Source organism: Cornus florida, unplaced genomic scaffold (assembly GCF_030987335.1).
Source record: "Cornus florida cultivar Cherokee Brave unplaced genomic scaffold, ASM3098733v1 CherokeeBrave_3.0.0_Hap2_Chr03, whole genome shotgun sequence".
In the NCBI taxonomy this organism is placed as follows: Eukaryota; Viridiplantae; Streptophyta; class Magnoliopsida; order Cornales; family Cornaceae; genus Cornus; species Cornus florida.
Window position 1 is genome coordinate 40,742,114 of NW_026775573.1, and position 13,203 is coordinate 40,755,316.

The window sequence follows — 13,203 nt, forward strand, 5'->3', positions numbered from 1 at the left end:
ACACCTCCTAACCGTCGACTCTGAGACTCAGGCTCATGTCACGGTAACATAAAAATATATTTAAATTCCGTTCCTAACCATCCACAAGAAACCCAGTAAGTCGTTCGGCGTATTCAACCTCACCGACCCATATATATAAGGAGGATTTTTATTTAATAACCCGTACCCTTATTCCAAAATAGGTAGGACTTAGCAATTTAAGCTAATCCAAACCTAGTATGACACTATCCCATACCGATGCATACAATCCCATCCGTCCAACAGTTGATAAAGCATCGAAAATATGAATGTCAATATCAAGAATTCCATATTAAGCATATTAAAGTATATTATCAAACATGCTTAAACAAAACCAACCAGTTGATAAAACACTGATAAAACAAATATCAATACCAACAATTCCAAACTAAGCATAATGGAGTAGCTTAACAAACATGCTTCAGTAAACCAATACATAAAACATAACTTGATCACACAGGATTATGCCTGCAAATAAAACTCTATTCCCAGTTTCCATATGATTAACAGAGCCTAAAATAGATATTGTCTCACTCAATTCCATGGCATGCCAAATAAATCTAGGCAACTTATCGTACTGTAAATTTCCTGTCCAAATAGATTGATGCACTAAATTCTAAAATTTAATCATCAATTAATCCTTAACAAAATATAGATTTCTAGCAAGTATTTCTATTCCACAAATATGTAATTAGCAGTGGACAAGTCCTCACAGGAATTTCTAAAATAATTAAGAAATATACTATCCAAAACCAAACAGTTTTGCAAGACACATAAAATTTCCATATAGTTTTAACGATTAAAACTCGGTGACTAAATCCGTATTATTCTATCCCTTGAGACTTTAATCCTACTCTGAACAACCTCTAATACCTCCATTATAGTATTTAATTTCTCTTAGAAAACTTTAACAAACCATCACCATGAAGCTTTCTCATTGAAAACTGAAGATCACGCTAACACAACAAGAAAAACTGGAAGAAGCAAAGATGGAGCAGGCTCCAAAAAAACTTGGAGCCGCCTCCAATCAAAAGGAGCTGGCTCCAATCCAAAAGGAGCCGGCTCTCTCCTTCCTCTTCTCCGTGTTTTGTTTTTCCGGCGTCGTTTTCACCTCCGGTACTTCTCTGCCAAGGTTCCTAGAAACTGTAACTAAATCCCAGTAGGTTCCCACCCTTATTTAAGCCCTTATTACACTTACTAACAGGGATTTAAATAGAAAACAATGCAGAAAAGTTTCAAGTTTAAACAGTTTATCAAGAATAAGAGTTACGACTTAAACTTAAATCCTTGAAACAGATAACATATATTTTTAAAAAAGTTATAAATAAATCTGGAACTAATCTAGTATGCAAATAACATGAAGCCTAAGGGAGAGAGTTAAGACAAAACTTGCCTTTGAGACTTTTGTTCAAAATCTCTACGTCGTCTTCGAAGGTTCCCGGCAATTCCTACTGAAAAATTCCTCTATTCCTCATCTGCCTCCACAGACGTGTATAGGTTTATTTTTCTTTTCCTAAAACCCTAAACAGAGGTAACCTATATATTTATAGAGTTGTACCAAACCCTAAATTAATTCCAAGCCCCAAGCTGAATCTTAATCGGCCCAAAGATACTTAATTAAAAACCTACGTCGGCTACAAACGTGACTTCTAAAAATAAAACCCTAATTAAATATAATTAAATCAAGAATATTTACAATTAAATTAAAATAATTAAACTAAATTAAACCGGTTAAACAAAAATAAAGAATTAAACACAACAATAAAATAAAACAAGTCATAATAAATTTACTAATTACAAATAACTCGAGCAATTCAAATAATAAGACATTTAAACACGCCATGAAACTTAAACACCAAGTTAAACAAGTAACAAGTATATCAAATAAACAATTAAATAAGTTAAAATTCAATTAAAAGAATAAATTAAATACCAGGACTATCCTTTTGAAATTAGGGGTATTACATTCTTTCCCCCTAACAAAAGGAATTCCGTCCTCGGAATTCGCTCTTACCTTCGTTCCATAATTCTGGAAATTGCGAGCAAATGACATCCTCCCTTTCCAAGTGGACTCAGCCTTATTGTGATGACTCCACTGAACACGAACCGAAGGGATAACCTTGTTACGAAGGATTTGATCCCGACGGTCGACAATACGACATGGTGGCTCCAAATAAGTTGCATCCGGCTGCAACTCAATCTCCCCAACATCGATATGCTGATACCGATCCTCATCTCGCAGAAATTTCTGTAACATGGAAACATGGAACATATTATGGACACGATCCAAATTATCCAGAAGTGCCAACCGATAAGCGACAGCTCCAACTCGATCCGTAATCATGAATGGACCGACAAACCGCGGTGACAACTTCCCTTTCTTCCCAAAGCGCATTACACCCTTCATAAGCGACACTTTGAGTAGAACCTGATCCAAAACCTGAAACTCCAAAGCACGAGTATGACGATCAGCATAGCTCTTCTGCCTACTTTGAGCAGTACGCATGCGATCTCGAATAAGAGCAATCTTCTCAGAAGTATCCTTGATGAACTCAGGACCCAAAAATCTGCTCTCACTAACCTCCATCCAACAAATAGGCGATCGACACGGTCGGCCGTATAATGCCTCAAATGGTGCCATCCCAATAGTCTTCTGAAAGTTATTGTTATAAGCAAACTCCACAAGCGGTAGGTAATCCTCCTAGTGGCCCTTGAAATCAAGAACACACGACCGAAGCATATCCTCCATGATCTGATTCACCCGCTCAGTCTGTCCATTAGTCTAAGGTTGATAAGCAGTGCTAAGATGCAACTCTGTACCCAAAGCCTGCTGAAAACTCTTCCAGAATCCTGACACAAAGCTCTAATCCCTGTCCGATATAATAGACAATGGAATGCCGTGCAACTTCACAATCTCGGCAATGTAAAGTCTTGCCAACTGCTTCGAAGTGTAGTTAGTACGAATAGGCAAAAATTGAGCTGATTTCATCAGTCTGTCCACGATAATCCAAATAGAGTTGTAATCCTTGAAAGAGTTTGGCAATCCCTCCACAAAATTCATAGAAATGCTCTCCCATTTCCACTCCGATATTGGTAGTGGCTATAGAGCTCTTGGCGGCCTCTGATGATCAATCTTAACCATCTGACAAGTACTACATCGTGAGACAAAAAGAGCAATGTCCCTCTTCATACCTGCCCACCAAAACTGCCGCTTCATATCCTGATACATCTTATCGCCTCCTGGATAAACAGAGAACGCAGAGTGGTGACTCTCAGTCATCACATCCTTCCTCAAATCATCAGCAGAAGGTACCACTAACCATCCCTTGTACCTCAAACCTCCATCAGCCCCAACATAGTAGAATCGAACCTCTCCGGAAGCTATCTCTGCAACCTTGTTAATACACTGTTGGTCCATAAGTTGTGCCTTCAAAACCTTGTGAATGATAGAAGGTGTAACTACCATACAAGCCATAAACGCATTCAATAATTCATTCACCTTCTTCAATGCATTCCACTTAGTAGTGAATAGAGCAGAAAGACTACCAACAGGTCGGCGACTGAGTGTATCCGCCATCACATTCGCTTTCCCTGGATGGTACTTTATAGAAAAATGATAGTCTTTCACAAACTCCAACCACCTGCGCTATCTCATATTCAGCTCCCGTTGAGTGAACAAGTACTGCAGACTCTTGTGATTATTAAATAACCTGAAAGATTCACCCAACAGATAATGCCTCCAAATACGTAAAGCAAAGACCACAGCTGCTAACTCCAAATCATGCGTTGGATAATTAAGCTCATGAGGCTTAAGCTTCCGAGATTCATAAGAAATCGGTCGCTCCTCCTGCATCAAAACACATCCAGGACCCTGCAATGAAGCATCCGTGTAGACAAGATACTCTATCCCGCTCTATGGAGTAGCCAGAATCGGTGCAGAAGTCAACTTCCTTTTCAGCTCATCAAAAGCTCGCTGATAGTGCTCATCCCACACGAACTGTACACCCTTCTTGGTCAAATGAGTGAGTGGTCCTGCTATCTTGGAGAACCCCTAGATGAATCAACGATAATATCCTGCCACACCGAGAAAACTCTGAATCTCGGTAGGTGAAGTAGGTTGTCCCCACTCTACCACAGCTGAAACCTTGGCTGGATCAACCGTTATCCCCCTTTCTGATACCACGTGACCCAGAAACTTCATTTCCCACTGCCAAAATTCACACTTCTCGAACTTGGCATATAACTGGTGCTCATGAAGCGTCTGCAAGACTATGCGAAGATGTCTAGAATAGTTGTCCTCAGACCTAGAATAGATCAAGATATCATCAATAAAGACAATGACAAACTGATCCAAATAAGCCCGAAAGACTCTGTTCATTAAATCCATGAACACTGCAGGTGCATTAGTCGTCCCAAACGGTATGACACGAAACTCATAAGAACCATATCTCGTGAGAAACGCTATCTTAGGAACATCCTGCTCCCTAACCCTCAGTTGATGATACCCAGAATGTAGATCAATCTTAGAGAAGTATGTGGCTCCCCGTAACCGATCAAACAAATCATCGATCATGGGTAGAGGGTACTTGTTACAAATAGTAACCTTGTTCAACTCCCTGTAATCTATACACAGGCAAAGCGAACCATCCTTCTTCTTCATAAACAGAACCAGTGCTCACCAAGTTGATATACTCCTACGAATAAAACCCTAGCTGAGTAACTGCTGAATCTGATCCTTCAGCTCTTTCATCTCCACTGGTGTCATCCTATATGGTGCCCTAGTAATAGGCGCAGTGCTTGGAGCTAAGTTTATCACAAAATCGATCTCGCGACTAGGTGGCAACCCCGGAATCTCCTGAAATACATCCGGGAAATCCTGTACAATTGGTACGTTATCCAATGATACAGTAGTCCCCTCCTCCGTTTCCTCCTCCACATGGAACAAATAGGTGCTACGGACCCCGCTAGAATGTGGCATAGCGACGACATACATATCCTGACCAGGTATGGTAAACATAATAGACCTATCAAAGCAATTAACTTGGGCATGGTAGTGAGACAACCAATCCATCCCAAGTATCACATCGTAAGTATGCATGTCCAAGACCAATAGGTTGGCTAAAAATCTAAGTCTGCCAATACCTAGTGTCACAGGCCCATCACTCTCATGTATAATAGCTGTATCACTCAATGGTGTAGAAATACCCCGAGGTCTAGTGTATACCATCGTCCTCAACCCAGATAAAAAAACAAAAGTCCTAGTTACAAATGAGTGTGTAGCACCCGTATCAAATAATACACGTCCAAGAAAACCATGTACAGGAAACTTACCCTCAACAGCCTGAGGTGCCTGCATATCATGTGGCTTAAGGTTGTACACCCTGCCATAATGTAACTGCTACAGTGCATGTCCCAGAGGCTGCGATGGTGCTGGTAAAACCAGATATGTCTGTCCCTGAATCCGTGGAACCTGTGGAGCTGGTAGAGGCACTAGTGCCCTCTACCCCTGTTGCACATGCTATCCCTGTCCCTGTCTGACTGTAGGACACTGCCTGGAAGTGTGACCATATTTCCCATAAGTATAGCAACTACCCTGGAAAGTACCGAATGGCCTCCTCTGTTGGTTAGCCTGTGGCTGACCCTGTCCTGCCTGTGGTCCCCCATTCTGCTGTTGCTGAACAGGTGCCACATCCCTGGGAGCATCCGAACCACCCTTGTGCTTCTTCCAAGGCTGCTGTCCCTGGAATCTGCCTTTGTCATTCTGTCGGTGTCCGTTCCCATTCCCTTTCTTAGATGACTGGTTAGCAGAGTCTCTGTCACCCCGCTTCTCACCCTTGGCCTGTCTGATGTCCACAATCAACTGATATTGCTGTAGAGCGGCGTCTACCACCTGAGCATAGGTAGTATAGGCTGGACTACCTGTAATAGCTCTCTTGATAGACCACATCAGTCCCTTGATGAAACTGTTGCGCTTCTTCTCTTCTGTATCCACCTCCTTCGGTGCAAAAAGAGACAATCATGTGAACTGCTGCTCATAATCCGCCACTATCATATTCCCCTACTGCAGACTTAGAAACTCACTCTTCATAGCTGTCATGACTGTATAAGCAAAGTACTTTTCATCAAAGCGTGCACTGAACTGATCGAAAGTCAATGTCATCCTCTCCTCTGCGGTGGTAACTGACTCCCACCACTGTAGTGTGATACCCCTCGGATCCGAGACAGGGATTGATCAGGCCCACGCCCAAACTCGAGGGTTATCAACCAATTAATATTTTATAATGAACACAGAATACAAACCGAAATAAGAAATGACGTTTAAGCTGATAGAAACTAAAATAAAATCCTCAAATAACAAAGATTCAATAATCCAGCTCAAAAACCTCCAAGGTTACAACTTGGGAATCCAACTAGTGGACCCTGAAATAAAACTCCGACTGAAACTGAAAAACTAAAAGTATAGATATTCCAAAACTAAATCATCAAGTGAAATCCTACATCATCGGTAGAATGAATGAAAGTCCCTGCTTAGCACGATCAAGCTTGAGACTGGAACCGTCTGTTACCTAAAAAGAATAATAAAGAAGTGGGTCAGGCCCACATGCAAGTCCTATTCCAATTGTAATCCATACAGTGCCCAATACGCAGATACGCCCTAGATACCCTCAACATAACTACGTAATCCATAAATATACATATATATCCACACTAAGGACATTCACTGGACTATAGTAGAGGTCTCAACCTGAATAGAAGGCAACATGCGGAAACGCACCCAAAGGTGGGCATGAGTACCTAGACCTAATAGGGTACACCTACCTACTAAATCCAGCTATGCATCCACTGCATATACGCACCCTAACCAACGACTCTGAGACTCGCGCTCATGTCATGGTATCATAATCATATAACTAAAGTCCATCCGAAACCATAGTATGTCATTCACTTATTCAATGAGGAGACATACAAAATACCGTCCAGATTAGCACTCAACTTATTCAGTTGAAGTGACTTAACCACAACCAATTAATCCAAGGGGTCATTCAACCTGGTCAGTTGATTCAACTCAACACATTAATGGATTCAATATTTTATAATCCATACTTTCCATCCGGTAGGTTAGGTCTTAGCGTTTTGAGCTAAACCGTCCCCAGTATGCCACAGTCCCATACCGATGCATACAATCCCCCATATCCATGCAAATTACAATATATAAATCATAACTAAGTAATTTACAGTCCCAACTAGTATCCAAATAATTTCATAAATGGTTTTGTTATACTAGCAATTGCAAAATCAACAGTAATCTATGTAATAGTAGAAACGTTTACTGTTTCAACAATTTAGATCCCAAAGCATGTACAAATTCAAAAATAAATACATAGAGGATCCTATCATGCATTCTAGTAAGTTTTTGTAACCATCCTACATCCCACTACATTGCCAAAATTTAGTTAGGCAATTAATCCATCTCTCCTCCGTTAACCGTATAGAAAATTAGTAATTTTTATACCGTTTGTCCCATTGGTTAAACATAAGCTTTTAGCCCTTTAAAGGTCTTAATAATACCTAGGACTAACTTTTTAGTCATACAGTGAAGTCCCAAACTCAGTCCAAACAGTCCCCAATTCCTACAGTCTCAAAATTTATCAAAAAAACAAGTTCTGAAACTATACGTGAGAAAAAGCCTTCTCCAGATTTTGGAGCAAGCTCTAAATACACCTGGAGTAGCCTCCTAGGAGGGTAGAGCCCGGCTCTACCACTCCTAGAGCCGGTTCTTTGATGGGGGAGGCGGCTCTTTGTATTCCAGAGCCGTCTCTTTCCTCCTCCTCGAGCCTCCTTCAACCTCTGTTGCTCCTACAACTTTCTGCAGTGTTTCCGGCCATTCCCAACCTATCTAGTTACTTTTAAACTGATCCTAAGAGTTCCATCTAAGTCCAGTATCATTCCCAAGATGTGTTTATAACAGTTAAATACAAAAACAGAGGCTACAGATTCATCAGATTTTTCATGCTTCAAGAAACAAATAAATCACAGACACGCACAAATTGTAACTGAATAAATTTTCACACATACAGAACATTGATATACCATCAAATATACATAAGAAACTCAGTTAATTCTTAATTAAATCCTAGAGGCCACCTAGGTGCACAGAACACAAGCAAAGGGAAAAAGAAGGAAAAGAATTTGCCTTTGAGTTTCAGACTTGAAACTCTAAATTCTCAGCTTCTGTGGTGATATGTTTGTGTCCTAAATTGCAAGTCTGCTTCCCCAGTAACTTGGTTCAACCCAGAGACACCTCCTATCTTCCTCTGTTCTCCCTCTGTAACTCACAGTTCCTATGTCTTTCACAGAACTCAATTCACGTCTCCGAGTTAACTGCTACGAATCCAAAAACCCTAAGCTTACCGCACGTAATATATTTATAAGCTTAACTCTAAACCCTAATCCTTTTAACCTTAAAGCCAGAGCCCATCTCGGCCCATAAACCAACCTAGGATATATACCTACGTCGGCCACCCATGTGAATTGCAAACCTAAATTCACGTTGAGAACAGAAAAACTAAATTCCCTTAAATTTAAATTTCCATTAAATCAAATTGATTAAACAATTAAATAAACACAATAATAATAAAAAAAAATTAAATAAACAATTACCAAAAATAATTTAAGTAACATGACTACTTAAACAAATAAACCTTAATTAAATAAAACTATTACACAAATAAGCAAATATTATGCAAATAAACCATAAATTAAATTCCAGGAATAACCTTTTAAAATTAGGGGTATTACATTCTTCCCCCCTAACAAAAGGAATTTCGTCCTCGGAATTCGCTCTTACCTTCATCCAATATTTCAGGAAACTGCGAGCGAATCACATCCTCCCCGTTCCCAAGTGGACTCAGCCTCATTGTGATGGCTCCACTGAACACGAACTAATGGAATAACCTTGTTATGAAGAATTTGATCGCGCTGGTCGACAATACGACCTGGTGGCTCCAAATAAGTGGCATCCGGCTGTAACTCAATCTCCCCAACATCGATATGCTGATACCGATCCTCATCTTGTAGAAATTTCCGTAACATGGAACACATTATGGACGTGATCCAAGTTATCCGGAAGTGCCAACCGATAAGCCACAGCCCCAACACGATCCGTAATCATGAATGGACTGACAAACCGCAGAGACAACTTCCCTTTCTTCCCAAAGCGCATAACACCCTTCATAGGAGATACTTTAAGAAGAACCTGATCCCCAACCCGAAACTCCAAAGCACGAGTGCGACGATCCGTATAGCTCTTCTGCCTACTTTGAGCAGTACGCATGCAATCTCGTATAAAAACTATCTTCTCAGAAGTATCCTTGATGAACTCAGGACCCAAGAATCGGCTCTCGCCAACCTCCATCCAACAAACGGGTGATAGACACGGTCGACCGTATAACGCCTCAAAAGGTGCCATCCCAATAGTCTTCTGGAAACTATTGTTATAAGCAAACTCCACAAGTGACAAATAATCCTCCCAGTGTCCCTTGAAGTCAAGAACACACGACCGTAACATGTCTTCCATGATCTGATTAACCCTCTCAGTCTGTCCATTAGTCTGAGGATGATAGGCAGTACTAAGGTGCAATTCCGTACCCAAAGCCAGCTGAAAACTCTTCCGAAAGCCAGACACAAAGCTTGAATCCCTGTCCGATATAATAGACAATGGAATACCGTGCAACTTCACAATCTCTGAGATGTAAAGCCTTGACAACTGCTTTGAAGTGAAATCAGTGCAAATAGGCAAGAAATGAGCTGACTTGGTCAACCTATCCACAATGACCCATATGGAATTATGCCCCTTGAAAGAATTGGGCAACCCTTCCACAAAATCCATAGATATGCTCTCCCATTTCCACTCCTAATTGGTAGTGGCTGTAGAGCTCCTGGCAGCCTCTGATGATCAATCTTAACCATCTGACAAGTACTACACTGAGAAACAAAAAGAGCAATGTCCCTCTTCATACCTGCCCACCAAAACTGCCGCTTCATATCCTGATACATCTTATCGCCTCCTAGATAAACAGAGAACTCGGAGTGGTGAGTCTCAGTCATCATATCCTTCCTCAAACCATCAGTAGAAGGTACTACTAAATGTCCCTTGTACCTCAAAACTCCGTCTGCCCCAACATAGTAAAATGGAACCTCTCTAGAAACTATCTCTGCAACCTTGTCAATACACTGCTGATCCGTGAGTTGTGCTTGTAAAACCTTGCGAATGATAGAAGGTGTAACCACTATGCAAGCCATAAAAGCATCCGATAACTCATCCACATTCTTCAAAGCATTCCACTCAGTAGTGAATAGAGCAGAAAGACTACCAACAGGTCAGCGACTAAGTGCATCCGCCACCACATTCACTTTCCCTGGATGGTATTATATAAAAAAATGATAGTCTTTTACAAACTCCAACCATCTGCGCTGCCTCATATTCAGCTCCCGGTGAGTGAACAAGTACTGCAGACTCTTGTGATCACTGAATAATCTGAAGGACTCACCCAACAGATAATGCCTCCAAATACGCAAGGCAAAGACCACTGCTGCCAACTCCAAATCATGTGTTGGATAATTAAGCTCATGAGGCTTAAGTTTCTGAGATCCATAAGAAATCGGTCGCTCCTCTTGCATCAAAACACATCTAAGACCCTACAACGAAGCATCCGTGTAGACGAGATGTTCTATCCCGCTCTGTGGAGTAGCCAGAACTGTTGCAGAAGTCAACTTCCTTTTTAGCTCATCAAAAGCTCGCTAACAGTGCTTATCCCACACAAACTGTACACCCTTCTTAGTCAGATGAGTGAGTGGTCCTGCTATCTTGGAGAACCCCTAGATGAACCGACGATAATATCCTGCCAAACCGAGAAAACTCCGAATCTCAGTAGGGGAAGTAGGCTGACCCCACTCAACCACAGCTAAAACCTTGGCTGGATCAACTGCTATCCCCCTTTCTGACACCATGTGACCCAGAAACTTCATTTCCAGTTGCCAAAATTCACACTTCTCGAACTTAGCATATAGCTGGTGCTCACGAAGCGTCTGCAAGACTATTCGAAGATGTCGAGCATGATCGTCCTTCGACCGAGAATAGATCAAGATGTCATCAATAAAGACGATAACAAACTGATCCAAATAAGCCCGGAAGACTCTGTTCATTAAGTCCATGAACACTACAGGTGCATTAGTCGTCCCAAACGGCATAATACGAAACTCATAAGAACCATATCTCGTGAGAAACGCTGTCTTAGGAATATCCTGCTCCCTAACCCTCAGCTGATGATACCCAGAACGCAGATCAATCTTGGAGAAGTATGTGGCTCCCTTTAACTGATCAAACAAGTCATCAATCCTGGACAAAGGATACTTGTTACGAATCGTAACCTTGTTCAACTCCCTGTAGTCTATACACAGGCAATGCGAACCATCCTTCTTCTTCACAAACAGAACCGATGCTCCCCAAGGTGATGTACTCCTACGAATAAAACCCTGGCTGAGTAACTCCTGAATCTGATCCCTCAGCTCTCTCATCTCTACCGGTGCCATCCTATAGGGTGCCCTAGCAATAGGCGCAGTGCCTGGAGCTAAGTCTATCACAAAATCAATCTCGCGACTAGGTGGCAATCCTAGAATCTCCTGAAATACATCCGGGAAATCTTATACAATCGGTATGTTATCCAATGACACAGTAATCCCCTCCTCCTTTTCCTCCTCCACATGGAACAAAAATGTGCTACTACCCCCTTTAGAACGTGGCATGGCTACTACATACATATCCTGACCAGGTATGGTAAAAATAATAGATCTATCAAAACAATCAACTTAGGCATGGTAGTGAGACAACCAATCCATCCCAAGTATCACATCATAAGTGTGCATATCCGGGACTAGTAGATTGACTAAAAATCTGAGTCTGCCAATATCTAACGTCACAGACCCATCACTCTTATGTATAATAGCTGTATCACCCAATGGTGTAGAAATACCCTGAGGTCTAGTGCATACCCTCGTCCTCATCCCAGATAAAGCAACAAAAGTCTTAGTTACAAATGAGTGTGTAGCACCCGTATCAAATAAAATACGTCCATGTAAACCATGAATAGGAAACTTACTCTCAATAGTCTGAGGTGCCTGAACATCCTGTGGCATGGGGTTATACACCCTGCCATAGTGCAACTGCTATGGTGTTTGTCCCTGAGTTTGCGGTGGTGCTGGTAAAGCCAGATGTGTCTGTCCCTGAATCCGTGGAACCTGCAGAGCTAGTAAAGGCACTGGTGCCCTCTGTCCCTGCGACACATGCTGTCCCTGTCCCTATCCCTGTCTCTGTCCCTGTCTGACTGTAGAACACTGCCGGGAAGTGTGACCATACTCCCCACAAGTATAGCAATTACCCTGGAAAGTACTGAATGGCCTCCTCTGTCGGTTAGCCTGTGGCTGACCATGTCCTGCCTATGGTCCCCCATTTTGCTGTTGCTGAAAAGGTGTCACATCCCTAGAAGCATCTAATCCACCCTTGTGCTTCTTCCAAGGCTGTTGTCTCTGGAACTTGCCCTTATCATTCTGTCGGTGACCGTTCCCATTCCCTTTCTCAGTTAACTGATTAGCAGAGTCTCTGTTACCCCGTTTCTCACCCTTGACCTGTCTAATATCCACAGTCAACTGATACTGCTGTAGAGCGGCGTCTACCACCTGAGCATAGGTAGTATAGGCTGGACTACCTGTAATAGCTCTCTTGATATACCACATCAGTCCCTTGACAAAACTATTGCGCTTCTTCTCTTCTGTATCCACCTCCTCCGGTGCAAAGAGAGACAAATGTGTGAAATGCTGCTCATACTCCGCCACTGTCATATTCCCCTGCTGCAGATTTAGAAACTCGGTCTTCATAGCTGCCCTGACTGCATAAGGAAAGTACTTTTCATCAAAGCGTGCACTGAACTGATTGTAAGTCAATGCCATCCTCTCCTCTGTGGTGGTAACTGACTCCCACCACTGTAATACATCCCCAACTAACTTGAATGTAGTAAGCATCTGCTTCTGAACCTCCGTGCACTGAACCAAATGAAGATGACGCTCAATATCTTGTTTCCACTAGTGAGCTGCTCTCGCATCGGTGGAGCCTGAGAACACAGGTGGACT